Below are 11,575 nucleotides of genomic sequence, written 5' to 3'. Positions count from 1 at the left end.
AACGAGCTAGGACAAAAGTTGGAAACTCTTCTTGGGACAAGGCGGGGATGAATGCTCAAGAAGCAAACCACAATGGTGGATTCTCTGCAGACGGGAATTTTGGACTGCCCCAAAGATTCCCTAAGTTTAGGAATGTATGAGAGACAAGCCACTAATGAGAAGTAATTAAAGGGGAGACTCAGTTGATGTTGCACTTGGCCCACAGAGGTCCCCATTGTTTCATTGCCAAGCTCACTACCAAAGGCGAGGACCTGAATTTGACATTCTGCTGAGCTATAGTTCTTTGTCTTCAGAGACTCAAAATTCACCAAGAAGACGAGTTGATGGGAACATATACATGATACAAGTCTACACCAATTATCTAATTCTGAGTAAGAAACCACCTCAAAACTTAGTGTCTTTTAAAAAATAAGCATTTATTCAGTTCACAGTGGTGGTTTTTGTGGTCTGGTCATCCCAGTATCTCTCTGATGGTCTCGCCTTCAGTCAGCTGGAGGATCAACTGGTGACTAGATGGTCTAGGATGGTCTCATTCACCTGTATAGTGTTTGGCAACATCACTGATTTAGAGTAAGTTCAGTAAGGATGGCTTGTTTTTGCTCCGCATGTTCTCATATGTTTCAGCTAGAACATACTTCATATGGTGTTTTTGAGGACTCCAAAGAAGAGTAATGGGAAGCAAACCCCAGTGACAAGCAATTTTCACACCTCTGCTTGTGTCAGGTTCACAAGTTTCCCATAGCCAGATTCAAGGGATGGAGAAATAGAGGTGGCTGGGTGGCTCAGTTGGTTGAATGTCTGACTTCAGCTTAGGTCATGATCTAGCATTCACGAGTCCAGGCCCTACATCGGGCTCTGTGCTGACAGCTCAGAGCCAGAAGCCTCCTTCGGATTCTGTCTCTTCCTCTCTGCCCCTCCCCTGTTTGTGTGCGTGCTCTCTCTCTCTCTCAAAAATAAATAAACATTTTTTTAATTTTAAAAAGGGAAGGAAAAATGTATTTCACTTCTGGATGGGAGGCACTATAAAAACACCTTGCAAAGGCAAGTAAATGGCCATTAGGATAGAGAAATTCATGACCAATTTTGTATCTACTACCTAGTCCCTCAATGGAACTATTCATGAACTTAGGGAACATTAGAGAAATTAGATAGATGGGAAAGAAATTGCCAGAAAACTACCTGGGCTTCCCCATGGTCATGGACCACTAGAAGTCAGTCTTCTTATTTGTCTCTTCAATCTCAACATACAAAGACATGATGCCAAAGTTCAGGCTTATCAATTGAATAACCAGAGCCAACTTGAGAGCTGATGGTGTAGGCTTTTTAAACCAATTAGGACAACATTTTGAAATCTTCAGATGTTATTTCTGCCGTGGTACTTTTTCCAACCTCATACACAAGCAGATGCTGGAGAAATCAGAGAGGAATGCAAAGCAAGATAAACAGGAACCAAATCTGGGTCACTCAATCCAGTACCATCTATCAATATCTGGCTCCAAAAGCCCTAAAGCCAAATATCTCAGGTCCTATGTCTGCTGGTTTTGATCTGAAATCACTTTGACCCACATGGAATTCTGCTGTTTATCACTTCTTAGGCATGCAACACTGGCTCCAAAAGTGAATCCTGACTTCCAAAAGCAATAAAAGTTTGAATTCTAGAGGCCTTGCCCAATGATTGAACCACACTCTTTCCACTATGGATTTTGTCCCCTAAATGCAACTCCCCCTGACATATATCCTGCCCAAATTAGGCCAGATGCCAGGTTAAGATTAAAATGGTATTTGGATAAGAGACACAAGAACATTCAATTCAGTTTCAATAAGTCACTCTCCCCCACAAGGTCCAAGAGGGACATAAATACAAAAAGGACAGTGTCTAGCAAATAAAACGTTGATTACTATTTGAAGATTGAACTGCATATCCCAATGTGGGATCTTAATTCCAACATGAGCTGGATTGCATAAAGAATTCCTAGATGTGGGTTGTATTACTTATCTACCACTGTTAACAGATTACCCCCAAAATTTAGCACCTTAAAACAGCACACATTTCTTGGCCCACAGTTTCTGTGGATTGGGAATCCAAGCACAGTTTAGCTGGGTCCTCTGATTCAGGGTCCCTTAAAAGCTGCAATCAAGGTGTTCACTCTCACGGTCACTGTCTGTGGTCTCATCTGAAGGTTCAACTAGGGAAGAATCCACTTCTAAGCACACTCACGTGGTTGTTGGCAGGACTCAGTTACCTGTGAGCAATTTGACTGACAGCTTCAATTCCTCAGTGGCTCTTGGCTGGAGGCTGCCCTCAGTTCCTTGCCATGTGCACTTTTCCAAAATGTCAGCTTGCTTTATCAAAGTGTACCAGCTAAAAAGACAGTATAGCAATAATACCAGTAAGATGGATGTTCCATTCACGTCATGAGGTCCAGCTTAAGGAGAAGCCCACACTTAAGGAGAAGAGACTATACAAGGGCATAAATAGGTGAGGCAGAGACTTGAGAGCCATGTGAGAACCTGTCTACCACGTGGATGGAAAAGGTTTCCTCTAAGAAATATAATACAGGGTGCAGTATGGGAGAGAAAAGGGGTCTTAGTACTGTGTCTAATGCATGGGCATGATCTTGATCAATCAGATCAACCCTCCCCCTTGAGGTAAAGTAGAGGTAGGAAGAGGCACAATGGTCATCCTTTCCCTGGCTGAGAGTTTCTCAGCTGGTGTGGGTAAGCAGACTGACATCATGTATCCAAATGGAAACGACTTATTCCTGGGATCAAAAGACTCAGGCCCCTCGTGAATGAAACAGAAATCATCATTTATGTAAGCCCACAAGATCTAAAGGCCCTTAGTCTCAAAATAGAGGAATTTTCCTTGAGCCCCTAAAACATGAGCAGCATCAGATTCACATCACTGCCCTAGTTAAGCAGCAGAATGCCAAAAGCAACCATGGCAACTTTAGTGGAGGTATCTGACCCCACGATTATCCTCACGAAGTTCCATTGGTTGTAAGTAGACAGAACCCAGAGGAGAGCTTAAAGAGGAAAAGGGGAGAAGGGAGAAATATTTAAAAATTATATTAAGGGAGCGGAAACTGATTGAAGAAAGGAGCAAGCAGAATATCATCTCTTGCCTCGAACCTGGACTTGATTTGCTCTTATGCTACAAAGGCTGAAACTATGTCAGGCAGTCCATGACCACAGAGAGAAATTATTAGAGCTGAAAATGAATGAATATCTGTCATTCATTCCTTCAATAAATCCCTCTTTAGGACCAATGACTGATCCAGATGGGAACAAAACATGGGCCCTATTCTCATGCAGCTGATGTTCCAGGAGGGATTCATGTTAAATAGTGAATAACATGATTGCAGATGGCAATAAGTGCTATGAAAAAAAAACAAATAAAGACTGGCAGGAATGGAATGGTTGGATTGTCAGCTATTTAACCCAAATGCTCAAGGAAGGCCTCCTTGAGAAGGTGCTGATTTGATCTGCGTGACAAGGAGCCAGAACAAAGCATTGCAGACAGAGGGGACAGCAAAGGCCAGAGCATGAGTCCTGGCCTGCTGAAGACCACCGAGAGGGGAATAGCGATCACTAGGCAAGGTGGTGGAGATGAAGCCAGAGAGGAAGACAGGGGACAGATCTAGTAGGCACTTGTCGACCTTGGTGAGAAGTTTAACTTTGTTCTAAGTCCAATGAGAATCCAGTGGACACTGTATTCATTCCTTGCTGTGGCTATAACAAATGATCACAAACCAGTGGCTTAACACAACACAAATTTGTTCACAAATTATGGTTCTAGAGGCCTGAAGTCCAAAATCAGTCTAACCGATCAAGGTGCAAAAGGAACAAGTTCCTTCTGGAGGCTCTAGGGGAGAATCTGTTGCTTTGTCTTTTTCACCTTCTAGAGGCCACTGCATTTCCTTAGCTTATGGCCTCTTGTCCCCTTCCAAACATATCATTCCAGGGGCATCTGGGTGGCTCAGTCAGTTGACTGTCCAACTTCGGCTCAGGTTATGATCTCACAGTTTGTGAGTTCAAGCCCCACATCAGGCTCTGTGCTGACAGCTCAGAGCCTGGAGCCTGCTTTGGATTCTCTCTCTCTCTCTCTCTCTCTCTCTCTGCCCCTTCCCTACTCGTTCTCTGTCTCTGTCTCTCTGAAAAATAAATAAATATTAAAAAACAAAAACTACATCACTCCCACCTCTGTGTATGTTGCCACATCTCCTTTTCTGTCTGTGACTGTCCCCAGAGTGATTACATTGGGCTCACCTGGATAACACAGGATAATCTCCTCAACTCACAATCCTTAACACATCCTCCAAGTCTCTTTTGCCTAGGGAATGTGCTCACTGGTCTGAGGGATTGGAACATGGACATCTCTGGAGGGCCCTTATTCTGTCTTTCCACAGAGACTTTCAACAAAGGGTTAACATCTGCTCTACCTTAGAGAACATGACTGCAGGGGTAGGTGGAAGAGCAGAAAGATCAACAGAAACCATTTCAATAGGGCAGTGAGTGAGCAGAAGCGCACTTGACCTTGACTGCCATCCTTGAAGAATCAGAGGAAAAGATGATTGATTCGGACTAGCCAACCAAACTGGTTCTACTGATTCCCAATAGGGTGCTTTTTCAGCCATCCCAGGATCAGACTTTTTAGGAACCATCAAGGTTTGTGTGACTTTTCTGAAAGGAAGAGGCCAGGACTGGAATGGAGGATAAGAAGACGACTAAGCCTTCAGTCTGATGGAGTATATCAAAGAATGACTACCCCGAGATTTCCAGTCCTAACCCTAGACTCTGTGAAGGTCACCTTTTCTAGTTTTTATCCTTTGGGAAAAGGGTCTTTGCAGATGTGATTACACTGAGGCCCTCCAGATGAAGAGATTACCCTGCATTACCATGGTGGGCCATAACACCATCACTGGTATTTTTATAAGAGAGAAGCAAAGAGCCAACACAGGCACACAAAGGGGGAGCTGGGGTGCAGATGGCACCACAAGCTAAGGAATACTGTCAACTAACAGGGACTGGAAGGGGTGAGGAGCAGGGTCTCCCTTTGAGCTTGCAGAGAGAGTGCAGTCTTACTTACCCTTGATTCTTCTTACCTCCAGAACTATCTATCTCTATTGTTTTAAGAGGATAATTCTATCAGGATAAATTTCTGTTTTAAGCCATCAAGTTTATAGTCATCTGTTACAGCAGCCCCAAGAAATTGATACACTTGGTATGGACAAGATCATAGCCTACAGTCTGACCCAGATGCTGGCAAATTAACCAACTGGATTCGGGAAGTGCACCTTCCAATGTGGGGCACCACCAGGCAAGCTCCGGCAGGGATGAAATCTCACTCCTAATTGTCCAGGGAACAAAATGAAAAGAAACTAAGAAGCCTGCTCTAGCAGCCAGAAGACCAGATGACTTTAAGCTCCTTCCCCATTCGAGCTGTCCCCACCAGCAGGAACCAGGAGCAAGGACCCCCCCCTCCCTCTGTGGGTGTAGCCCTTATGCAGGGCCCCTGAAGACAGCCGTTGCTCTGCATGGTTCAGGCCTGGGGACCGCTCACCTCCCCCTCGAAGTACACCCACCTGGGGCTGGCTCAAACTCCTTTATGTCTGATGCAGCAGAGAGTGGTGGAAAGCTACAGAGAATGGACAAAACTCACAGACCATCTGTTCGTCTTCTGTGTTTTGTGAATTTATTTTCAAATGTTAAGCATTTGATAGCAGTTGTCAGGCATTATCTCCAAAGCTACCATTTGGGTAAAGATATCCTCTTAAATATCCAGGAGAATCACTCAGAGATCAGTGATTCTCCAGGGTTTGGAAGAACGCGTGAGTCAAATTTTGAAACAACATCTTTAAATATTATTATATAATTGCAGGATCAGAACAGGGAAATAAGATGTCTTGTTTCTATAATACAGATTTCAGGAAGAAAAGCCTGGCCAAGTCTTGCTGAAAGGACCATGTAGGAAATGAAGGAATTTCTCAATTGAAAAGCAAGGCTCTGGGATGAAGGCTTATGGATATTTTCTGGCCTTGGTGAGATTTTTATGTTTGTCAAAAAGGGACACAGGGGACATCTGGGTGGCTCGGTTGGTTAAGCATCCAATTCTTGATTTCCACTAAGGTCATGATCTCACAGTTCATGAGTTCAAGCCCTGCATCGGGTTCTGTGCTGACGGCACAAAGCCTGCCTCGGGTTCTCTCTCTCTCTCTCTCTCTCTCTCTCTCCCATTCTTTCACTCTATCTCTTTCCCTCCCCTGCTCATGCTCTCTCTCACTCTCTCTAAGCAAATAAACTTTTTTTTAAAGGGACACAGGTTTAAAAGAGAAAAGTGGGTAATGCCTTCAGCGTAGGGGTATGTTATCTTGATTTGATTCTATGCACATTTGGAAAGTGAATACAGCCATCTAGGAAGGGTTGTCAAAGATGAACAGAATGGACCAACTTCTGGGGTGGCTTTGCTCCTCTGTGCCCTACAGCTCAGGGCTGAGTTGGGAGGTCACACTCACTTCAAGTGCAGTGGCCTCTGATAGGAGCTTCTATTCTGAGTAGGACTGTCTTTGGGTATCAGAGATGAGTCTGGTGACCCTGAGGGCAATGGGGAAATTAGGTAGTTAACTGCCTAAGTTATGACCTTGGACATCCATGACTAAGCCCTCTCAGCCAAAATGACCATGACAACTGAATATTGACACTCTTGGACCATGTTCCTATCATATTGATACAACTGCAGAACACTTTACCTACATTAGAATAAGGGGTTATTCTAGAGAATAGTGAAATGGTGAGAAACCAGACTCTGAAGCCAACGTGTTCAGCTCCCAGCTCTGCCACGTGCCAACTCATAACCTTGGGAACTTCCTTAGCCATGACTTCCCAACCTTAAGAGAAGGGACAATACTAACACTTCTCCCCTAAGATTGCTGTGGCGATCAAATAAGACAGTGTCTGAAACGTTATGTTTTGTATATGTGTTAGATATTATTCTCCTTATTACAGGAGCCAGGCAGATAGTGCAAGTGCATGAAGCATTCCAGGGGGAAAAACAACAAGTGTTGTGAGCCAAGAGTTCTTGACCGGAAGAGTACCTTGTCCTGTCTGATGTGAGTAACCATTGTGGTACCCTCTTCCAGAGACAATGTGCGGGAATGCAGCCCAGCAATGCCGTATTTTCCCCTTCCTCCAGAAAAGCTGGAAATCCGAATTTTTCTGTAAAACATCCTGATTTTAAAATATGGGCCACTGATTCTGATTTGTTGAAACTCTAGGCTCTGCAAATAAAATATGCCCACTTGATACGTATTTCAAGCAGGCTACAAGCTTGAAACCTCTAATGTACAAGATCAATGGGCACATATTTTCAGCCCTTTTAAAAGAATGCTGAAAGTATTTAGGGGGCCTTCTATTTGCAAAACTCATTAACGGGACATTATTATTCATACTATAGTAATTTAGCATTTACAATGTATCAAGCCCTATCCTAGGGCTTTACCGTAATAATTCACTTGATCCTCACAACAACCCTATAAGGTAGGGACTATTATTTTTTTTCATTTTACAGAGGAGGAAGCTGAAAGCTCAGAAGTTAAGTAACTTGCCCTAGACAAAACAGCAGGTAGAAGAGCTGGATTTTGAATGCAGGCTGCCTTTAGACATTTGTGATAAGGGGTGCCTGGGTGGCTCAGTGGGTTAAGCATCTGACCCTTGGTTTCTGCTCAGGTCATGATCTCACGGTTTGTGGGATGAACCTTGGGTCGGGATCTGCACCGACAGCTGCAGAGCCTGCTTGGGATTCTCTCTCTCCCTCTCCCTCTGCCCCTTCCCCACTCATTCTCTATCTCTCTCTCAAAATAAACATTAAAAAATTGTGATGAATCATATACAATTTTTCTAAAGCCCACACACAGTGTAACATGGCCAGAGCTGTCACCAAAATGTGCATTGCTGAGTGATGTTGAGATTAGCAAGACCACAGGAGGACCCAAGCAATGGGAACTCAGCAAAGCCTTAGCATGTACCCAGGGTTGCTGGTGTCTGCCAGAAGTCAGTATTTGTCCACTGAGCCATGTTTATATTTGATGTGGCATGACATTAAATGCATAGATGAGGGCCAGCTTTCACAGAGCATGTACCGTGTTCCAGCTGCTCTTCTAAACACTCTACAAATATTAATTTACTTAATCCCAAAGAGAAAGATACNTCAGCAAAGCCTTAGCATGTACCCAGAGTTGCTGGTGTCTGCCAGAAGTCAGTATTTGTCCACTGAGCCATGTTTATATTTGATGTGGCATGACATTAAATGCATAGATGAGGGCCAGCTTTGTACACGGAGCATGTACCGTGTTCCAGCTGCTCTTCTAAACACTCTACAAATATTAATTTACTTAATCCCAAAGAGAAAGATACTAATTTCTATCATCACCATTTTATGTGGAAACTAAGTCACAAAGGGATGGAGCCTTTTGTCCAAGTCCACACAGCCATGAACAAGGGTAGGTTCCCAAGTCTATGCTCTTAACTGCACTCTGTTCATAAATCTTCAATAATATCCATTACCTCTGGTTATATCCACTACCAAAATGCCCATGTGCAAGAAAGAACATAGCAAAGGGAGAGATGTCTCTTTTTTAATGTTTATTTATTTATTTTGGGGGGGGGGAGTAGAGAGAAAGAGGTAGAGAGTCCATGCTGTCAGCACAGAACCCAACTTAGGTCTTGATCCCACAAACCATGAGATTGTGACCTGAGCTGAAATCAGGAGCTGGACGCTTAACCAACTGAGTCACCCAGGTGCCCCTCAAAGGGAGAGATTTCTAATTAAACTGCACACAAAGCTGAACATTTTGGGGGAAATGCAGTTTGCCTTATAATGAAGACATTAGCTAGGCTTTGTTGAGTTATTACTAAGTTCTCACCAGGGGTAAGTCCCTGTTAGCCTCATATAAACTGCAGGAGCTGGTGTTATCATTCAACCCATTTTTATGGATGATAAGCAGAATCTTAAGGTACCAAGTAACTTGAATAAGATCACACAGCTGGTAAGTGATCAAATGAGGGCTTGAATGCAGGTCTATCAGACCCTACTGCCTGCGTGTTTAAGCCCAACGTAATGTTCAGGAGTTTGTTTCTTCCAGAACAACTTCTGCTAAGAGAGATGACATTAATGGAAACAGTATTAGTATTGCTATTGCTAATCAGTCATGGAGTAACTTCCAGGGAATTTCCAAAGAGAAGTTTACAGGACCGGGCAGTGTCTAAGGAGTCAAGGTTTAGGACAGAGCCTCACTAGGGGTAAGCCCTAGCTCTCAGACCCTCTGCTCCCTAAAAAGAGATGACCATCTGCCATCCCTTTCCCTCTGGCTAAATGTGAAGGATCCTTCTGCCTTGTTCCCTCCTGAAGGGCAATTCCTGCCTGGGGATTGCGCTTGTATGTGCTTTTAGGTTTACAAGTGGCAAAATCCATCTCAAAATGGAGTAATTAAAAGAAAAATAGAGACACGATCTCTTTGTTTCAGTAACCAAATAAGCCTTGGGTTGTCTGGCTTCAGGTATAAATGGATCCAGGGATTCATACAATATCAACAAGCTGTCCCTCTCTACTGTCATCTAATTTTCTCCATAGCTTCATTTCCTTGGTCACCCCTTGAAGTTCCAGTCACTATCCCCAGAGTTTAGCAATATGAGTGGAAGGAGAATTTCTTTTTTTCCAATGGTCCCCTTGAAAATTTTAAGATGGAGATTTTCTGGCTTGGCTTGAATATCCATCTCTAATTTAATTATCCTCACCAGGGAGATAAATATCAGATTTTTCAAGCCTGGGTCACATGTTTACCCCTAGAATAGCGTGGAGATAAGAGACAATCCCCTTGGATTACATGGGAGATGGGTGGTTTCCCAGAAGAAAATAGTTTTGTAATTTTTAAAAGAGTGAGGGGAATGGGTTCTAGGAGATACCAACAACAGGTGTCTTACACAAGCTCATTGTAGAGTCACCTTCTAGATGCTAATATTATAGGCACAGATCCTAATGTGTTTCCATATTCACTCTTAATGGAAGGTTCTCAATACCTCTGAGGCCTATGAGAAAGTCCATAGATGTCTTTGCTAGAATAGGTACTGGACATTTTTCCCTTCTGGAAAAAAAAGAGCACACTAATATTCCTTGTGATACACTGAACCCCTCATTTTCTGTTCAGGTGGAGCTAACCCACCTAAGTCTTCAAGCATGATGCTGTGACCTAAGCCCACTCTACAACTCTGGCCTCATGATCAGTTCTGAGATGATTATAGGANTGTCCTGGGCATTAAAAAAAAAAAAAACAAAAAACCCACAAGCCTATGGGGCAGGGGGTGGGAGGAGCTCTTTTCTTTGACTAGGATTGGTAAGAGGGTAGCCTTCTGGCTAGGAAATCCTAGAGGCCATCTTTTCACTGCCAGGATAAGGCTGGTCTGAAAATGATGCCAGAGAGAGGAAACCAGAACCCAGAGATGGAGCTTGAGCCCCTGGACACAGACATACACTGTTTGAGCCAACTAATAACATTCTTTTTTTCTTAAATTAAGCCCATTTGAGATGGATTTCTTGGTCACTTACAACTAAAAACCGCCCGACTGCTACTATCTAGATTCAAATACCAGTTTGGTCACTTTTATAAACCTTGTCATCTTGGGTAAATCGACTAACCTCTCTGATTCTTGGCTGCTTTCTCTGTGGAGTGGAGACCATGTCCCTAGCAGGGGTTCCAGGAAATGAGGTTATAGCTGATGAGTACCGAGGACAGTTCCGGCAACGCCATGGGTACGTCATACAGGGATGGTTTATTGGCATTGGGAGAGCAGGAAACGGGAAAGCCAAAGGAAGTGGGATCAAGACCAAACTTGGATGACTGTTGGAGCCAAGAAACGATTTGATGTAAACGAGCTGTCTGGACGCAGAGAACAGGGAGGGCAGGGGACAACTGGAAGGCAAGTGTCCTCTTGAAAACATTCAAACTTGAAAATTCAAACTCTCTGTCAGGGGACAAACAAATTGAAGACAAGGGCTGCCGGTTTACAAACCTTGAAAAGCAACTGAAACATGAATGTTTCATGGAGACCCCAGCTGTGAGCCAGGAGGTGCAGACATCCGGTTCCACACGTTTCCAGGGACAGGAAACTCCATGATGTCTCCATCAACAGCCTGCCTCTCCCAAAGCAAGAGAATCAAAGGGCCTTTGAGTCCAGGCTTTCCTTAATTTCAAAACCGAACATGACCACTCTTTATTTTTAACCTTCCCTTCCCCTAGTCTATGCCTTCAAGCAGCTTTTCTGGGGAGAGAGTGTTTGCGCCCACACTGGCAAATCTGAGTCCCTGGCCACGCGCCGGCTGCGACGGGGCTGTTGCCATGACCACCCACCCCAGCACCTGGAACCCAGCCTTTAGAGGGGCTCACTTGAGAGCCGCACGAATGGTAAGAATCGTGGAACCCAGTCCCCAAGGGACCTGGCTGAGGGCAAAGGGACCCTCACACTTGTCCCCTCCTTTGGAAGGAGTGTGCCTCTGCTCGGTTGGAGCTCCTGTGATGGTAGA

The 11,575-nt window shown here is 44.1% G+C and overlaps 1 long non-coding RNA gene across 1 annotated transcript; it reads right to left on the bottom strand.

Annotated features, from left to right (window-relative positions):
* Positions 1 to 433: 433 nt before the first annotated feature.
* On the bottom strand, positions 434 to 10,741 carry LOC144228485 (uncharacterized). Its single transcript, XR_013334214.1, has 4 exons — positions 10,691 to 10,741; positions 2,244 to 2,362; positions 1,180 to 1,407; positions 434 to 537 (listed from the first exon to the last, which is right to left on the bottom strand). It is a non-coding gene; the product is annotated as an uncharacterized LOC144228485 (long non-coding RNA).
* Between the last annotated feature and the right edge of the window lie 834 nt (positions 10,742 to 11,575).

This window comes from Crocuta crocuta, unplaced genomic scaffold (assembly GCF_008692635.1).
Source record: "Crocuta crocuta isolate KB4526 unplaced genomic scaffold, BGI_CrCroc_1.0 scaffold73, whole genome shotgun sequence".
In the NCBI taxonomy this organism is placed as follows: Eukaryota; Metazoa; Chordata; class Mammalia; order Carnivora; family Hyaenidae; genus Crocuta; species Crocuta crocuta.
Note: the sequence above shows the minus strand (reverse complement) of the source record. Positions and strands in the feature narration are given on the sequence as shown.